General features: G+C 43.7%; 1 protein-coding gene across 9 annotated transcripts in view; it reads right to left on the bottom strand.

Moving 5' to 3' along the window:
• The window catches only part of MEGF11 (multiple EGF like domains 11), a 474,775-nt gene extending 460,859 nt beyond the window's left edge, over nucleotides 1-13,916 (bottom strand). For all 9 annotated transcript variants that reach the window (XR_013538901.1, XR_013538902.1, XR_013538903.1 and 6 more), the window contains exon 1: nucleotides 13,769-13,916. The gene's annotated coding sequence lies outside the window, so the exon portion shown is untranslated. The remainder of the gene's footprint in view (nucleotides 1-13,768) is intronic.
• Between the last annotated feature and the right edge of the window lie 6,135 nt (nucleotides 13,917-20,051).

Raw genomic sequence — 20,051 nt, 5'->3', positions numbered from 1 at the left:
ACCAACCCATATGATATACACATTGCATCCAAATTACCGGTACTCTCAAATTACAATGCAAATCATGCCACGGACTTGCAAAGATTTTCTTTGGCCAAAGAACACCCAATAATGCTGAATATGCAAATAGGTATACAAAAGAATAGAGTTCCCTAAGATGTGCTTCTTCCCTCCCCATTCCAAAATTTGAAAGAGTTTTATTAAAGCCCCTTGCAAATGCCCAGCAACAGTGTCTGCCCCGTTTTGCAGACTAATGCAAAAAAAAAAACACCCTAGGATATTTTGCAATCATTATCTAGCTAGAAGCAAAAAAAAAATGTAGACGTTGAAGTTGGAACAGTAGGACTTTGGCCCTTTTACACACAAGGGAGGCCAGGATAGCGGCGAGAAGTAACAGGATACCCTGCCCAGACCCTTAGCAGAATCTTGGATTTAGCCTCTTGTTTACCCTTCCCCTCCCCTGGAAATCCTGCCTAGACAAACAGTCAGCTGGAGATGCACAAATTGCAGATCAAAACATTGCCAGCTGTAACTTGGTTCAGCTTCCTGTCTCATCAGTTTAATTTGCTGCAAGACAGCCCTTCGTGGTTTATTTATTTATTCATATTTTAAAAACTTTAGGGGGGAAATTCCCATAATATAAGGTAAAGGTTCCCCTTGACATTTAGTCCAGTTGTGTCCAACTCTAGGGCACGGTGCTCAACCCTGTTTCCAAGCCATAGAGCGTTTGTCCAAAGACTGTTTCCGTGGTCACGTGGCCAGCACAACTAGACACGGAACACCGTGACCTTCCCACCAAGGTGGTACCTATTTATCTACTTTCATTTTTACATGCTTTTGAACTGCTAGGTTGGCAGGAGCTGGGACAAGTGACGGGAGCTCACTCCATCACGTGGATTTGATCTTACAATGGCTGGTCTTCTGACCTTGCAGCACAGAGGCTTCTGCGGTTTAACCCACAGTGCCACCACGTCCCTATGAATATACAGATTTTTTTAAACAAAATTTATTAACAATTTTCATAGTGCAACAGAACAATGGCAGTAAGAATACAGTATAATATACTATTATCCAGTCATCATGGTAATGCATGAAACTAACCAATTGTTTGAAAAACTTTTATCAAATTAAAAAACTTATATCTGAAACAAATGAGGAGCAGCTCTCTGTGGAAGAAAGACACCCAGCGCCAGACCTTCCATTAGCAAAATGGGGCAAGAGCCTCAGGCGGCAGAAGCTGGAGGTTCAGCAGTGGCATCAAGCTCACCACTCTTTTTTGTCTGCAACCTGCCACGTGGTCCTGTCTTGGTCAAGGAAGAGCCCTGTCTCCTGCATTGGCCTGCACCTTCAACACTTCCCTCTGAATGCGTTTTCTGCATCAAAGGCAATAGAGGGTATCCAAAACGTATAAACTTTGCAATATCAAGTTCCTTTTGAAAGGGATTGTCACTCTATTTTTATTATTATTATTATTATTATTATTATTATTATTATTATTATTATTATTATTATTATTATTATTATTATTATTATTATTATTATTATTATTATTATTATTATTATTATTATTATTATTATTATTATTATTATTATTACTACTACTACTACTACTACTACTACTACTACTACTATTACTATTGTTGTAGTAGTAGTAGTAGTAGTAGTAGTAGTAGTAGTAGTAGTAGTAGTAGTAGTAGTAGACCACATTTCTCCCAACAAAGGGACCGAAGACAGCTCACAGCATTAAAATTCACACAAAACACGAGTTAAATATTAAAAGACAAATTAAAAGATACACGATTTCAAATAAAATTAAAAGATTAAAATAGGGAAAATTACCCAATCCGTCTTCTTTCCACTCCATGGATACCTGTTATTCTTTCTAAGCCTTTCAATTATCTAATTACTAATTACTTTTCATCGCATTTTCATTGCTTTTAAAATATATATCTAAACAAATAAGAAAATGGCATTCACAAAAGCAGGCACTCCCTCCAGAGTACAGCAAGAAGAGACTGAAGGTCATGTTGGAGGAGATGGAGAAGGCTGGCCAAACCAGGTCAATGTGTTTGGGCTCATCTTGAAGCTTTTCCCCAGTTTGGTACCGAAAGCATCCCTCTCAAGTTCCCCTTGTAGTCATCTTTGGCAATTCAGCTGCAGGTAACACTGGGGACCAGCTGCTGAAATGCTTACAGCTGTGTCTCAGGTGTGGTGAAAGCAACCCAGGATCCATGTTTTAATCCTAATAAATATCCTTTATTATCCAAGGCTGCTGAATGCAATGTCTCTCTGACTGCCTGAGTTTATCAGTTATTGATCCATTCCTTGTCTGCCGATATCACTGCTTTATGCAACCTGACTTCGGACTGAATTTCTTTGGGGTCTTGAACTATCTCTTACCTCAATGCTGTTGAAACCCGGCGGGTTCTAGACTCTTGACAGTTGCCTGATCCTGTCTCTAGATCCACCCTCACTTATTTCATTTGATTTGCTGCTGATAGGACTCTGTTAGTTTGAGCTCCACTCTGCCTTCTAACTCCACTTCTAGATTTTTCTTGTTTGAGTGGTCTACTTGCTCATATGCTTTTTGCCTTTATTGACCTTAGATTGTTAAGACTCTGCCACTTGAACCAGCCTGCCTAGAACCAAGATACAACAGGATGCCTCACTCTGTTTCATGGAACTCAAGAATGTAGTTCCCTCTCTATGCCTTATATGCAGCACCACATATTAACTACGGGGATACATTTCTAAACAAATGTGTCCAGACCCACCCTCCTCTTTCACAAAACAGAATTTCACATCCCACTGAACTTTAGCAGGAGGTGAACAAATGAACCTCATTTTAACAACTGATTTTATATTTTTCACTCCTTGCTTTCACAGTAGTGCAATAACCCTTGCAACCTCTCTTTCTCCCTCTCCCTCTCCCCCTGTCTGTGTCTTTTGAAAGCCTCCAAGTGTAGAAAAGGAGAAAATTAAATATGTTCATCTTCAGTACAGATGAATTCAAGTTCTGGGGCCAGAATCAGACACACAGGCCATTCTCAAAGCTCATTTCCGATTAAGTAGAATCACAATGTTCTATAAATGATCACTTTCTGGGTTAACTGAACGTGCCTTTTACAAGCCAGGATTTTAACTGCCTCTTGCAGCAAAGTCAGCCTTGATGGATAGGCACTCTGCACAGATTATTCCAAAATGCATCTTTAAAAAAAATAGCCCTTCATAATGCTCTTTGTACAGCCAGTATTGGTTTAATATACGTACATTCTTTGCCAGAGTACCATGGATGATTCTAAAAAAGCATCTTACAATCTATACAGCAGTAAATTTTGGGCTCTTGATACTTCTGCTCCATAAGAATAAATGTTGGCAAGGGATCAGAGCCAAAGATGCACAAAATATTGTGCAGCATAAATGTTGATCAACCCTGGGATGTTTTAAGGGAACAAAGCTAATCCAAAGGCCAGCATTTCTAAAATATCTTGGTCTTTTCATACGATACATCTTTGTCACCTCCTGTCTTAGGAGTAGCTCCTTCCACCTGCTGACCCTTTTTTTATGCCAAGTTCCTTTCTACTGGAGATCCAGAGGAAATAGGCTTTTCCCTCCCTCCAGAAGGAACAGAGACAACTGGGCAGGGGAAATATCTGTATTTAGTAATTCTCTTTCATGGGACAGAGGAGAGAATATAGATGGTCTTAGCTTTTGATCATGCTTATCTTCTACCAGTGGAAGTTACATTCAATTTAAAATTAATTGCCCAAACATTTCTAAAAAGTGAGATATTTTACATCTCTTCAATTTAAGATAAAAGCAACCAAAAGACTAATTAACACTACATTTATTGCAACAATGCAGCAGTCTTGTCTTAATTTGACTACAGAGTAAGCTAGCTGTAGCAAGCAGATAAAAAAAAACCCTTTCAAGCTCAAAAAGCAAACATCCTGTTTTGACAGGCGTTCTTTGTCTACAAGCATTTATAGTTTTGCCGTTACTTGAGAACTCTAACAACCGCCACATGTCAATGAATCTATTCTCCTCTTAATGCACGTGGACAGCTCTTTGAATGTGTTTGGAAATTACTCACAAGCTGCAGTGGAGTATTTCCAAGGAACAAGTGATTAAACCAAATACTTTCTGTACTGGAAGACCCTCCTCAGTGCTGCAGAGATTGCCCAAGCTATCTTGGGATCTGTGGTCACAAGGGAGGGGAGATCTGAGCAGAGTTGGACAATACACCTGGGATTTCAGGAAAGATGATTTGGGGAGCTCGGAGAACGATGGGGTAGGGGTAGAGCATCATGGGCTGGGAATCTGGATACAAAAAAAAAAAAAGAATTCAACAGAAGTAGAAGATTCTGAAAGGTGGAATGCTGGAGGTACAATCACAACTTGCTCCGGGGAGAAGGGAAACTGGAAGACCTCCAAAGAACCAGCTGTTGTAGAACAGGAACTCTTGGATGAGATGAAACTGAAAACAGGCATGTACAGGTGGAAGGCTGTATAACCAGAGCAGTGAATATAGGAGTATCTTAAAACTGGAAGGATGGTGTAAGAAATGCTAAAGACTGAAGGTACCAAGGCTTGCCTGAGATATCAACAACAATAACAAAAGGCTTCTCTGTCTATATTCAGAGAGTAGTTCCAGCACTTAGGAAAAGGACTGTCTGCTTTCTAAACTGCTCTGGAAGCCTGCAAGTGGTGATATTTTGGAGGTAAAGGGTAAAGGTTCCCCTTGACATTCTTAGTCCAGTCGTGTCTGACTCTAGGGGGTGGTGCTCATCCCGTTTTCAAGCCATAGAGCCAGCGCTTGTCCGAAGACAGTTTCCATTGCCACGTGGCCAGCGTGACTAGGGAACGCTGTTTTACCTTCCCACCAAGGTGGTACCTATTTATCTACTCGCATTTGCATACTTTCAAACTGCTAGGTTGGTGAGGAGCTGGGACAAGCGACGGGAGCTCCCTCCGGTCGCGTGGATTCAATCTAACAACGGCTGGTCTTCTGACCCTGCAGCACAGAGGCTTCTGTGGTTTAACCCGCAGCGCCACCACCGCCACCACGGCGTAAAAAAGGCTTATAATGAATTAATTAAATGCCTTGTGTGAAATGGCCCAGAGTCCTGGTTGTTATGACAACAAACATAGCCAAAACTGAAGCACATCAGAACGCATGCCACTTAGTCGGTCCTTGCCCTGTCTCTCCCATAGGACAACACCAAGCGGAGGTGCAAAGCCTTCTTCTGCTGGACCCCCATCCAGACAAAATTTACCCAGTTCCATCCACGGTGCCTGTAGGAAGAGAAAGCAAAAAGCAGCGCCATTTTCTCATTACCCCATATGAACTAGTCCAGGTTGCCACATCAAGTACTGTGTGTGATCTTTTTAGGTAGAGCAAGTGCTTTTTACCTGTCAAGTCCCTCTGCCTTCAGGAAGAATCTGTTACCCAGTATTTTTAACAATACACACCACTCCCAGCTGACACCTATCCAAAAGAAGGTCAGGGCCATTACTGTATCCAAAGGATCGTACAAAGAATCCCCCCCTTACTAGGATGGCCCAATTAACAATCTCAATCCTTTTAAATTATCAGTCTCTTTTCTTCAAGCTTCTTATCCCAATGGGTTTTCTGAAAGTGCAGAAACCCAGGTTCTCAAAGCATTCATATTTCTGAATTCTGTGCTGTGAAATTTCAGCCTCTCCTCCTCAAAAGCAAGAGGGATAAGAGAAGAGAGGGAATTTGTCTTAGAAGTTGCATTTCCACATTTGAGATACAACACAAGTGGTTCTGGAGAAACGTGATTTGCAAAACTGTACCATAATTGCAGATTCAGGTCCTACAGACCTTCACGATCAGTATAGGCTTTCTATCAGTTTCCCAGCTAGATTTTTCCCCCAACTTTTAAAAAAACACAGCTAAAACAATTCAGGCTTATCAAGAATTATCTAACCAACCCTAGGAATACTTGATCAATCTCAGTGTATGTATAAATAGTTATTATAATATCTCCACACTATACTTGGGGAGACAAATGAAAAAGTCTTCAGGAACTTTATATTACTTTCAGGAATTAAACATGCTTAAGGAGGCTGCTACATGAAGCATCTGTCATGGCGTGATAACCACATTGTGTTCACGCCATTTCTAAAGGGCTCCCACATGACATCATCAAATGGCCTTCGTCGCCTAATTTCCCAGCAATTCTTCCACCTGAAAAACCTCTGCCAATTTTGCATTTCAAGAAGGGGGGATAAACAGAGTGCAGTCACTGAAGGTGTATGTGAACTCATCAGTGCTCTCCTCTTTTTCTGAAAAGTGTTTTCATATGTGCCTTAGTGTCAAGCAGGCGAACCTACCACTGCAAGCGGGCTTCCACTATTGCGATAGTCACAACCCTACTAGCAGCACCCATCAATGAAACGCAATAGGCGTAAAACCTGACAGTGAATACTGAAAGATGGGACAGTCGTGTTGCTGCTGAGGTGCGCCCGGCGGTGTGCAATAGCAAACACCAGCGCTGACTTAGCTGGCAGCAATTCACTGCCAAGATTTACACGCACTCTATTATGTGCCATAGCAAAATAACAGGAGTCTGGCCTTTTTGTTTTTATTTTTTTTCCCCCTTAAAAGCAGTCTCCTCATTGGCACAAAAAGCACTTTTTGAAACAATTGCACAGCAGCATAAAAAGGCACCAAAATATTATCTTTACATGATACCGAAAACCTAACTTCCATTCTGGTGTCCACCATTTTAGCCACAATGAAATTTTCTCTCACCCACATCAGGTCTGCTCTGGAAAAAAAATGGATTCCACAACGATTAAATATTTCTGGGGTCAACTCCTTTCAACTGGACTGTACCCCTTTTTTTAAATATCATAAAACTTTCTTCAAAACCCAGCTGTGATTTCTTAATAAGTATTTTAAGTAAATGTAGCATGTTCTTTCTTTTAAAAAAGGTTTAGTATATCTTTTGTTACAAGTCTCGTAACTGAATAATTGTGTGCTGATAATTAAATGAATTTACAGTGAAGTATGTGTTTAATAAACATAACCAGTTTGGTGTAGTGGACAGAGTGATGGACTAAGACTCAAGAGGCCTGGGTTCAAATCCCCACTTGCCCATTAAAATTCACTCTGTGTGTGTGTGTTTGTGTGTAACTGGCAAAATCACTCTTTAAATACCTCATTTACTTTGAAAGACCCACTAGGATTGCTCTAAGTTAGTCCCTACCTGACAGCACATAGCAGCAATGTACTTGCATTTAATAACTGATTTTAAAAGATAGATGCATGAAAGAAAATGCTTAAAAAATGCTTCTGCAGTGAACTGTACTGTCTCCACCTGTCCTTGAAGATGGAGCAGGCTGAGCCATACACTGCTTCAAAAATGCTTAGTCCCACCTTGAAATGCAGAAAAGGAACTGCCATCCCGTTTCCAGAATGATATTAACTCACCGATATTCAGAGTGGTATAACAGATGGAGTGATGGGCTAGGATTCAAACCTGGGTTCAAATCCCCCTCAGTCATGAAAACCCATGGGCTGATGTGGCAGAACCACTCCTTAATTATCTCGAAAGCCCTATTTAGAATTGCTATAAACTGGTTCCGACTGCTACCAGAGAATAGCAGGAGCCAATGGGCTGGAAGTGCCACCGGGCTTCTCATTGTTGTTATGTGTGGTCAGGTCACCTCCGACTTTTGGTGACTCCATGAATGGACAATCTCCAAAATGTCCTCCTGTCCTCAAGAGCCCTGCTCATTTTTTGCAAACTCAAGGCTGTGATTTCCTTAGGGAGCTGGCCCATCCATTGGCCATTTCGGCTTTAGCTTTAAATTCTTTTTGGAATCAAAAAAGCACACCTCTCCCCACCTAATCCCTCCTCGATATTACAACTCCTTCAGCCTACTTGCTAAACTGGTACATACGCCAATGCCTGCTTCGCGTTTACCACTGCATGAGAACAGACGGGGCAAACAAAATAGTGCATAACAGATAAGAAGAGGGAAGTGGGAGGGAAATAAATGGGGGAGGGGAGATGGAAAAGGGCCCCAATCTAGTACCTGAGAGGATGATACCAGCAATGAGCCATGAAGCAAAACAGCAATGAATGGGATGGATTGTGAGTTGTATTTCAAAAGATATATAATAAATAGGGGGGGGAGTTGCTTTTGCTAGTGTCATGAGCCACATTTTCTCATTACTTAAAAAAAAAACTAGCTTTAAAGGGTATTTTACAAGACATCATGACAAGACATTTTCAAGTTTTATGTCATTCTCTGATCAGCCTTTAAGATTCCGTTTCCTCACCCACAAATCATGTAAAGTAACAAGCAGGATGTAAGGGGTAATGGCAACCGGTTCCTTTTCAGAAATGTCAACAAGCAACGGGAACAAATTACTTTTTTTAAAAAGCTCCATTCCTACTTTGGCCCAGACAATTTCTTCCCGGGGATTGGTCTACAACTCCCATGCTGGCTAAGAATGGTGGGACGTGTTGCCCAACCCATGTGGAATGCATCGGGTGGGTGGAAGCTGCAGTGCGGGTGGATTGCAAGGGTATTATAGGAGAGGTTGTTTTCGCTCTCTAATGTAATGACTTTGGAAGAACAATTGCCTCTAGGGCCATCGCTTGTGAAACAAATGAAACAAACAGTCCCTGCATTGTCTTTCCTTGGAAAGCAACTGCCATCCCATTTCCAGAAGGATATTAGCTCACTGAAATTCAGTGTTCTATCACAGATGGAGGAGGACTCAGACCTGGGTTCAAATCCCCACTCAAGCAGCATGCACTGCTCTCCCCATCACCCTTCTCTTCTAGCAGACATTTTTTGCCACTACATTTCCCCCCTCCATCCTGCCTTCCCCACCCCTGCCTGACACCCTGTGAAGCAAATTGGGCCAGGAACCATTTTTTTGCAAAGCTAGGCAACAGGTTCTCCTCAACTGCCCCACAAGGTCTTTGGGCCAAACGTCCCATTGCTCAAGGCCTTCGGGGGCCCCAACGGCACCTTGTTTAGCTGAGATATGGAAATGTTTCGGGTGACTCCAAAGCCAAGCAACACGCCAGAACTCAGAAACGTTACTTTTTTTGGACTGCACAATCTTCCAAAAGGTAACTTTTTTGGACTATACAATCTTTTGGGACTCCCACAATCTTTCTAGCCAGCACAGTTCATTGGCTGGGAGATTCTGGGATCGGTCCTCTGACAATATTAACCCTACCCCTCAGGATATACCTTGACGTCCCAAATTCGCAAGCAAAGAAGACGTGGGGAAGAGGAGGCATTCCCCCCCCCCAATGCTGAACTTTGGACATTGGCCAAAAAAATTGGCAGAGTGGAAGGGGTGATGCTGTCTACAAATAATTGTTATTTATGCTACACTGTTGCATTTCACAAAGTCTTTCTCTTTATTTATTGATTTCACTATAGACCACCTTGACACTGTTTTGTAACCAAGGGAAGACTAAAACTTCTAGAAATCAATGAAATTAAATTAAAGAATGTGGGGACCTCAAATTGTTTAATTCCACACTAGTATTTAAAATTCTGGTATTCTGACAACAGCAAGAGAAATCTTGCAAAAATTAACAGTTCGAACACGTTACTAGACCAATTTCCAATTACCCACAAGGTGGGAATGGAAGAGAAGACCCACTACAAAAATACTTTTAATTGTGTATTCTGTAGAATAAAAGAATACATTTGAGTTAATACCCGAACAATGTGTCTCGGAGTTTACAGATGTGCACTAACGTTGATATACCCTATTAGTCACATAGTCCTCATCTGGCTTGTATAGTTGATCTCTAGTAGAGCTGACTTTTACCCTAGTTGACTTCTGCCATCTTTATTATGTTTCAGCTCCTCTCTTTTTGCGTAACCTTTCCCATGCCACCCCCTTCTTGTTTTCCTTCATTCTTTTGAGAACACATTCAACGGATTCCTTTCCTTATGCTAGTAAAAGGTCAGGACTTGATACTCATATGTTCTTTAATATCTAACATGGCAAGCTGATACAAACTGGTACTACTTATACTAAGCATAGCTAGGCATAAGCATGATTGAATATATACTTCTTAACTGAAACAGCACCAAACTCAGAATTTTTATTTATGGTGAGAATTAGCTTAACTCTATGAAGCCACCATTCTGTCATACCCAACCCCCCACTTCTGAGCTGCTGTCCCAAATAATTCAAAAGCTCAATATCCAAAAGTGGCAATTATACACAACTATTTAGTATGCTGCTCTTTAGTATGTGCCATCTTTGCTTCCTTTTGCAGTTTTTACAGCAACCAACTGGCACACTAAATATGATATTAGCAGCTCCAGTCACAACCAAGCCTGTGTTTTGTAGTTGCTCAGAAACAATTTCTCACATTTAGATGAGAAGGGTTAGGGGGAGCTGTACGCCAAACAGAGAGAAGCCGTTTGTGCGAACGGCTTTTAAAACCTCTGTGCATGATTCCATTAGGAACTGCCTAGTTTCAAGGAATCACCATTTTGCTGAGTAGCACATTTGCTTTAAGACATTGAACAATAATGGTAGCTTGAAGCATAATGGGAGACAAATTTGTCAGGCAAAACCATTTGACGGTGTTTTTTTTTTTTAAAAAAAATATGGCTAGAAAGGTTCGCCAAAGTATGTAGGTAGGGTGAGGGCCTGAAACATGTAGTGGTTTGTTTTTGACTTTTACAAATATTTAAATTTGTAAAGGACCATTCAATTATCTATTTGATTTTCCTCCAGGCAGAATATAATCATATTTTATTCAGTTCTGAAAAACCGAAGACAGAAATTGCCTCCATTATGACACCTGCAAAATTACTCTCGGAATGAACAAAACAGCACAAACAAGTGTTGGCGTAAGGCACTGACAGAAAAGTTTGCAAGGTATTTGAGGGGTGAGATGGGGCAAGAACAGAAGGAAGGAAGGATTCTGTTTTGAAGTAAAGCCACTTCTTATATCCAGGAGAATTTCGTAGCTTCAGAGGGTAAAGGTGTCTCATTTACCTTTGTATCATCGGAAGCCACCAGAATGACCGCCTGCGCTTGCAACAATTACTTCCGCATGCAAATATCCAGCTACATAGCAAGCGAAAAGCATTCCAAAGGCAACCCATCCCTCCCAACTCAAGATGATTCAGTGCCAGTTACTTCTGCTCCATTGATTTCTCAGCTAATATACACTTTGATGGAAACACATCCCCATGGGAGAAGACTCACATATGATCAACATGCATATGATCATCCTTTATGAAACTGAGTTTCTAAAACAATGACCACTCCCAAACCCCCAGGAACCAAATTATGAACCCCGCTACCTACAGATGCCAATCTCTAAAGATGGGCAACTTCAACTGCTTTGGTGTACATCCGTGCATCACTTTGAGGGGGTAGCTGCTTCCCATGTATACAAAATGAGACTTTAGAAATATCTTTATTGAATCACTAAAGTACTGTATCATTCAAAGGGCAAGTGCCGAGGCCCTCAAGACTTAAAAAGTCACAATTTAATTGAGCAACTTGACTTTCTATTTGGTCCATGTGTTTATTAGCTGTGTTTGCTTATTTGTTTATTTTTATTCCAATTGAGTCCTCTGAAACAAAGGTTGAGGGTTCGATTCCCCACTGGGCCTCCTTGGCAGGCTCTGGACTCAAGGATCCATAAGGTCCCTTCCAGTTCTGCGGTTCTAAGAGTATTATAACCAAAGAGTGATCTCCACCCTCCTCTCTTACCTCCTATATGCTCTTTAGGGAAATTTTGACCTGAGCAGGATGGAGAGATTTCTGAGCATTTACATTTGTCAGAAAAGAATCATGGCGCATGAGTTATTGCAGACCCTGCAAGCGGGCAAAGAAGTAAACTTGAAACTAAAATACTGCGTCCTACCAGCCACTTTGCCACATTGGCTCTCCATCATCCAGAGACCAGGCTGTGATCCTGAGCGCATCTGCCAAGCCCACTCCCTGCAATGTGGGGAAGGGGGAAGCTCCGGCCCCCGCGGGCCAGCAACCCGGGGGTACCAACAGGCTGCTGCGGACCGGAGGGCTTCGGAAACTGGGCGGCACCGACGCCCTTGTCCTCCGACTAGGGCTCGGCTCCTCTCCATTTCCATGGGGAAGTGGAGGGGGGGGGGGAGGCGGGTGCTTCCCCAAAGTTCACCGGGCGGAGACCAGGCGCCGCAAATGGCAAAAGGGAACAGCAAAGCCCCGAGGTTTCCTTACGTTGACACTACGGGGGCGGCGATGCCCCACGGATCCGAGCGCGTTCCGGCGGCCTTTGGCTCTGAACGCCCCCCCCCGCGCGCGCCCACAGGAGCCCCCTTATCACAACTCTCCGCGGCCCCGCGAAGCCGCCCCCCCCCGGGGGATCGACCCGCGGCTTCTCCCCCGAGCACCGAAATCCATTTCTGGCGCCCGGGCGGGGGGGGGGGAGAGCAAACTTGCGAGGGCGCCCGCCCGCCCGTCCCCCCCCCTCGGCTCCGCTCTGCAGATCCGGGCGGGGGGCCGAAGGGCTGGGTTTGGCCACCCTCCAGCCGGCCAGAAAGAGGGTCCACCTTTGCCGGCAGGGTCCCTCTTTCCCCCTCCCCCGTTTCCTCCAGCCTCGCCACCCGACGGCCTCCCCCCTCCGATGCCCGCGCCGCCCCTCCCACTCGGCCGCCCCCCCCCCGGGGGAACCCCATCCATCAAGCGCTCGGGCTGCGTGGCGTGAATTCGGAGCAGGGAAAACTGCAGCGCTCGCCAGCGGAGGAAGGTGCCGGGCAAGGGGGGGGGGGAGAGAGAGAGATCAGAAGTTGGTCTCACACTAGCAGCGGGTGGGGGGGGGGGCTCGGAACTGCTTCTCCAAACACATGGAGGAGGAAGGCTACTCTGAGGAAAATCAGGATCTGGCTCTTCTTCTTCTTTCTCTCCCCGGCCTTTCCACGCCAGGCTCCGCTCACCCCAAAGATCGGGGGGGCGGGCGGGCGAGGAGCTCTGCAGCAACTGGGAAGAGCACAAAGGGCGCCTTCTCTGGAGGGGGGGTGTCTCCTTCCCCACGGCAGCCTCGGGAGGGGGGGGGAGACGGCCCTCGGACAGTCGAAGCCTCCTCCTCCTCCTCCTCCGCGTGCCTGGAGAAAAGCCCACCTGGGACCAGGAATCCCCCTCTAGAAGTGATGGCATTGATGGGGATGATTCATTAAGAGAAGCTTTCCCGATCCGAACGGGCGAAGGTGAGTCTGGAAAGCATCCGGCGCGTTGCCCTGGCGGTGTCCGTTCCTTACGAGGAGGAGGAGAAGGAAGGAGAAGCGTTGCCTGGCGGCGCCTGAGGCAAGGGCACGGAAGCCTAAGGAGGGAGCCATCCTACGGACTAGGAACTTGGGAGCTCAGAACTGGGCGGGGGAGGAAGGAGAAGGGAGGACTCCTTCGGCTTTGGGGAAAGTCTCTCGTCTCTTGCCTGTAGGATGTTGGTAGCCGAGCTCAGGGTCGGCGAAGGGCCAGCGAGGAGGCGGGGGAAGGCAAGGGGCTCACGAGGCACAGCTGCCGCCCGCTCGCCGTCCCTTCGCCTCGCCGGAGAGCGCGGGGAACGAAACCAACAATAAGGAGTAAAAGAACAAACACCCTGCAACAAACACGAGCGCCGGGTCCGTCGCGCCCTTTACATGGCAGAGGGACGCCGAGGGGACCCCGAGGAAAAGCACTCTGCACGCTCCCAGAAGTGCGGTTGCCCTCCCCCCCCCCCGCTTCCCGCCGCGCCGAGCGAGGGGCACCTACCTGGGGGGAAGACGCCGAGGGCTGGAAGGCTTTCCGGGCGAGAGAGGCGGCCGAGGGGGAGCCGGCCTGGGCGGGCGAAGGGGAAGCGGACGGAGCCGGAGCGCTGCCCGCCTGCCCGCCCGCCTGCTTGGGCTCCGCGGTCCTTCCCGGCGCCTCTTCGGCTCGGTTGGGAAAGTTGCCGCCGCACGAGCGCCCTTAAACCCGCCTCCCAGCAGGACGGGGGCGGGGCCTATGGGCGGGGCCTCCGCCAGAGCCCGCCCCCTTGCCTGCGCCCGCTTTCCCCGGCGGCTCCGCGGTTGGAGGCGGCGGCGGGGACTTCAAGGCGAGAGGGAGAAAGATGCCCGGGAATGTGAGAAACCGCGTCACCTCTGAGCATGTGCAAAGTACTTCCCGCCCTTTACTTAGTGTGTGTGTGTGTGGGGGGGTTGAGTTAGACTCCCATCACAGCCTGGCTCCCTGGCAGGGTCACCCAAAGCAGAATGTCCACAGACTAAGTAAGATTGCATCCACCCTCTTCAGGAATCATGGATAGAAGAGAAAGGATAGTTCCAGTGGGGATGGGGGCAGAGAAACACAATGAGTAAGACAGTGGTAAACCGCTGCTGGACTGAAAACCCTATGATGGGGCAGTCTAAAATAAAACAAGAAATAGTGCTGGAAGATTAGAATCCCAGGTTGAAAAATACTCAATCAGTTACTGGAGAAGAGCAAAGGACAATTATGAACGGCGGTGTCACTAGTGATGCAATAGATTAAAGCCAAAAGAATGTTTAGTGTCTCTGACAGGGACAAAGGCAAAAAGGAAAGTCCAGCGCTGCGCAACACACACACACAATTGGCACGTGGAATATGAGAGCGATGAATCAAGGTGAACTGGAAATCATAAAGCAAGAAGAGGAAGGTTGGAGTGCCTGGTGTTAAGGAACTAAAATATACTGGAATGGGACAGATTCAGTCAGACAAATGCAAAGCATTCTACCCTGGACATATAATGAGAAGGCAAGATTCTCTAGAAAAGACAATAATCCTAGGAAGAGTTGAAGGCGGCAGGAAAAGAGAAAAACCAAATACAAGATATACTGACTCCCTAAAGGAAACACAGGCTTGAGTTTACAAGAGCTGAGCAAGGTTGTTGAGGACAGGACATGCTGGAGATCTCTCCTTCATCGGGTCCCCCGTTAGTCAGAGGTAACAACAAACAGCAGCCAGTCCTTGACACGAGTGAGGAAAGATGATGATTATGACGCTAGTATTTTTGATGTTAATATAGCATGTTTCCAGGGGGACATTTGATATGAAACTTGTTTTTTCTTTAAAGTGCAACAAGACTTTTAAAAAATACTGTACAGTAGTTAGGAAGCTTTCATTCCATCCACACATTTCCAAGGAGGTAGTCCAGTTAGCCTTTTACAGCAAAAAGTCTTGTGGTGCCTGACGGACTGATTTGGCATAAGCTCTCAGGAAGGGTGGCTGTTTTATTTTCAGATGCATGGCATGGAGCTTCAATAGGAAAACATGTGGGCAAAATGGGGAGGAGAGATTGCTAAAAGTTTCCGCACCTTTCAGTTTTATGCTACATTTATTCCTCCTCCCTTATAATTGCTGGACAGCTCAGTGGTTTAGGAATCAGGTTGGGAGCTCAGTTCCCCACTGCACTTCCCAGACGCAATGAGCTGTAAGGTCCCTTCCAGCTCTGCAGTTCTAAGATGATGAGGATGATGATATAAATAATAAGGTGGTTTATAAAATGGAGTATTGTGCCTTGTTGCTTGAATTTGTTTTTGGTGTTGATCTTGTTTACCATTTTTACTGTGGCATTTGTTTGAGTCTTTTTAAAATTATTACTTAATTTATTTTTTTAGCTTTTAAATATTGTCTTTTCATGATGTGAGCTGCCTTGTGTTCTTTTAAAAAAGAAAGGTGGGGTAAAAATATTTTAAATAAATAAAGTAAAATAAATGCTTACTTGAAGCACCTGCCTATGCATCAGAAGAAGTGGGTTGCAGTCCATAAAAGCTTGCACCAAAAAAAAAAAAGCGTGGACATAAATCTTTAGGGTCCTGCAAGAGTCTTTGTTATTTCAGCCAAAGAAGCACAGAAGCATGATTTTTGTGGCTTGGAGAGAGAACACATGACGCTAGTTATTTCCTGCATCTCATCCTCAATCTAAGAGCCTAGTAGTGTAGCCAGAAATCGTTAATACTGTAGAGAAGCATGGAGTGGGTCATGACGACAAGGAAAGTCTCCAATGTACAGGGGCGGTGTGCTTCTTTTATTGTAGGTGACTCATTTGAAGAGGACCATCCTTTTTTAAATAGTGCCCTTTAAATTTTTTAAATTGTCAGCCAAATCATAAGTGCAATGGTGTGAGTGGCTAGTTAAGAAGTTGTCGGTTGCATCCCTGTTGTGCGTATCAGCTCACACAACTGGCACATGGCAAAAATTGTGTCACCAATATAACTAACCAACAGATTTCTGGCTGTATTCTCTATTTGAAGGGTTTCCCAAAGCAATTATGAATTTAAAAAAGAAGAAACTAATCAAAAGGAAAATCAGAGACCTCAAAAATTCTCATCCGCAGCTAACATCATGTAGAAAGCATACTGGACAGGCATGCTTTTTCACTTGACTGAAACGTCTTGTCATTCTACAGGAATTTTTATAAACATCATTTCTCTTTTTTGATAAAAATGAGCCTATGTAATTTCATGGAAATCAGTGTCTACGTTTTGGGGAGGGGGGTGATATATAAGTAGCCTCCAGTGGAAGAAGTTGTTGTTATTGAAAACAGAACTTTGGGTGCAATGCCCTTCCATTTTTCTCTTATACGGTCTCCCTGGCCTGACCCAGTAAGGCTCCTACCTTATTGTACTCTGCCATGTTGTCAATCCAGGAACCTTGCATGAGGACACAAGAAGCGTCTGACCTTGAATGAAAGCAGGTAGGCCTTGATTGTTTACCTTCAATCATCGCTCAGTGCCTAGGTGCACATGGAACCTGGAAACCCAGCACAAGCTGAATGGAAAGGAAGAGATACACCTGATACATACTTTTTAAACAATCCAGCATTAGGTTGCTATCAGCCATTTGAGTCAATTGTCTGTCTGTCTGGACAGACAATTCTGGACACGATAGTCAAGATGAGGCCTAACCAGTGCAGAATACAGGGGAAATAGTACCTTGCAGGATTTGGAGTTTTTACTTCTGTTGACGCAGCCTAAAACAGCCTTTGCCTTTTTAGTAGCTACATCACACTGTTGGCTCATATTCAGTTTGTGATCTATCACAATTCCGAGATCTTTCTCGCTCATAATATTGCTGAGCCAGGTATCCCCCATCTTGTACACTCTTTTATAAACTGCTTACATCTGAAGATTTCAGAGGGGTGTGCAACTGTCATAAAAGAGACAATGTATACAAAATTGTATGTACACCCCTGAAACAGATGGGAAATTGGGCTGCAAAGGGAAGAGATCCAAATACAAGTCAATTTTCAACATCTGTCTCAAACTAATAATAATTGAAACATTTCAGATTTCAGAGGAAAGAATATTCCATGTAGTGTAGCGCCAACACTCTAAATGCCCAGCTCAGTGCCAACTGTGGGGATCATATGGCACCATCAATGGGGCCTCTCCAGATGATTTCAAAGATTAAAAGAGAGAGAGTAGTCTCAGATGTACTTATAGGTACCCGTATTTTTCGCTCCATAAGACGCACCTTTCCATAAGACGCACCAATTTTTAGGAGAAGAAAACAGGAAAATATAATCTGTTTTCTTCGCTCCATAAGACGCACAGACTTTCCACCCCCCTGTTTTGTGGGGGGAAAGTGTGTCTTATGGTGCGAAAAATACGGTATGTCTCCCATTGCTTATGGTTACTGGTCCACAGGTACATGACGTTCATTTCCGTAGCACCATCATCCCAAAATTTTTTCAGTCAACCTTCTCCAAAAGACATTTGCAACTTTCCCCCATAATTCACTTGATTTGCCCTCTCACTCCCCAATTTATTTATTGGGGTCTTGGCTGGTTTCCTCTCATCAGTTTTACTATGAGCAATCTGGTCTGTTTTTAATTTTCTTTTTCAAAACTAAATAAATCACAAACCTCTGATTAACCCACAACATCAATAATAAATCAGTAATTGTTGATTAAATTATGGGAAGGATTGAAGTCCATTGAATATTGATTGAAATTTAGGAATGGCTTTATTGAATAAATAAGAATCTATGTTAATTGCTTCTTTTTATTATTTGCATAAGAATATTAAAAACAAATGTAGACCCACCAAAAAAAAAGGATGAGGTTTGTGCCATTTGCTCTTTTATTTTTTATTTTTTTTAGTTGCACTGCATCCCAGAAAAACAGGGCTATTATTCACTGGTTTTTACTTTTAGACACTGCCTTTCTACTAAAAAAGTTCTCCAAGACTAGCAGAATTAATGCTTTACAATAAAGACACTTAAGATAACCCTCCTCTCTCATTAAGATTTTGCAACACCCTTTATTACATGACCACAGTGGTATATAAAATATAATAAAAACTATAATATGAGATAATAAAAGCAGTACCGGTCACACCACTAAAAAGAATATATAAAATCAAGAGGTCAACTCAACTGGCTTAATAAATGAGTCTAAACATTCAAAACAGTTAAAATGCAAACAGCTCAGACCTCACCATTTCATTTATTTTTCTCCCTCTTGCAAAGCCGGGTTTAGAAGACCAGTCTTCCCACTTTTGGGGGGAGACGAGATGTAGTCATGGGGAGGAAGACTGTGAATTCTATGAAATTAGTGCTGCAGGTCATTTATAAATAAAGTAAACTTCAATCTTCTTCCACGGCTTGGGAAGTTGCTGAAGGGGGATTTTGATATAATGTTTTCTTCTCCGTTTTTTTATTTTATTTTCAGTTTAACATAACACACTTTGGTGTTTCTCCCAAAAATAGAGACCAATCCAGGTAACACATAGAATCATAGAATAATTCGAAGGGACTATAAGGCCATCGAGTTCAACCCCCTGCTCAATGCAGGAATACAAATCAAAGGATATCTGCCAAGTGGTTATCTAAATTTCTCTTGAATCCCTCCAGTGCTGGAGTGCTCATCACCTCTCAAGGTCATTGGTTCCATTCCTGTACCGCTCTAACAGTTAGGAAGTTTTTCCTGATATTCAACAAAAATCTACTTTCCTGAAACTTGAGCTCATTGTTACGTGTCCTGCACTCAGGGATGACTTAGAACAGATCCTGACCCTCCTCTGAATGACAGTATTCTTTTCTGAAAGCTAAACATGCCCAGTTCTTTCAGTATTTCTTCATAGAGCTTGGTTTCCCCGGATCATCCTTGCTGCCTTCCTGTGAACTGTTCAAATTTGTTGGAATCCTTCTTGAAGTGCAGCATCCAGAACTGGACACGATAGTCAAGATGAGGCCTAACCAGTGCTGAATACAGGGGAAATAGTACCTTGCAGGATTTGGAGTTTTTACTTCTGTTGACGCAGCCTAAAACAGCCTTTGCCTTTTTAGTAGCTACATCACACTGTTGGCTCATATTCAGTTTGTGATCTATCACAATTCCGAGATCTTTCTCGCTCATAATATTGCTGAGCCAGGTATCCCCCATCTTGTAACTGTATGTTTGGTTTCTTTTTCTGTGGTACAGTACTTTGCACTTATTCCTCCTGAATTTAATTGTGTTGAATGAGTTTCATTTATCTTTCTGTTGAATGTGTTTTAACTTTTTTTAAAAAAAATTAGTTCAACCATTCTGTTTCATTCCAGGGGGGTCACAGAAATAATTTTGGTGCCACTTAACCAATGTAATATCTAATGGAGTCAAACATGAATGTTTGTAACCCCCTCCCACTCTTCATCTTAAGACTGTAACAAAAGAAACTCTCCCCCTTCTGCTTGTATTGTTTGCCACCTACCCTAATGAAGAGCTTGCATACTATCTGGTTGCATTTTGGTTGGCCTCCAGGAAGATTCCTGCCCTCCAAAAAGCAACAATTTTTGCTTTTTATTTTTTTAAAAGGGTCCCTACTAAGCAGTGTACATGAGCCAAAGCTCAGTTAGAATAGATGGATTTGCTCTCCTTAGCTATGGAGCCTATGCTGGGCCATGCTGAGCGTGTGAGTGAACATGACTGAGAGTCAAACTGGATGATACATTCTATCACATTTTTGCAAAAAGTAGTGAAAACTGTGTTTGTCATAGTATACGCTTTTCTTCAACTAGTATGTTGCATGTAGCATGCTTGGACTTCGTTTTGGGA

Source organism: Pogona vitticeps, chromosome 12, assembly GCF_051106095.1.
Source record: "Pogona vitticeps strain Pit_001003342236 chromosome 12, PviZW2.1, whole genome shotgun sequence".
NCBI lineage: Eukaryota > Metazoa > Chordata > Lepidosauria > Squamata > Agamidae > Pogona > Pogona vitticeps.
The sequence above is the reverse complement of the archived record's forward strand: the minus strand, read 5'-3'. Positions and strand labels throughout refer to the sequence as shown.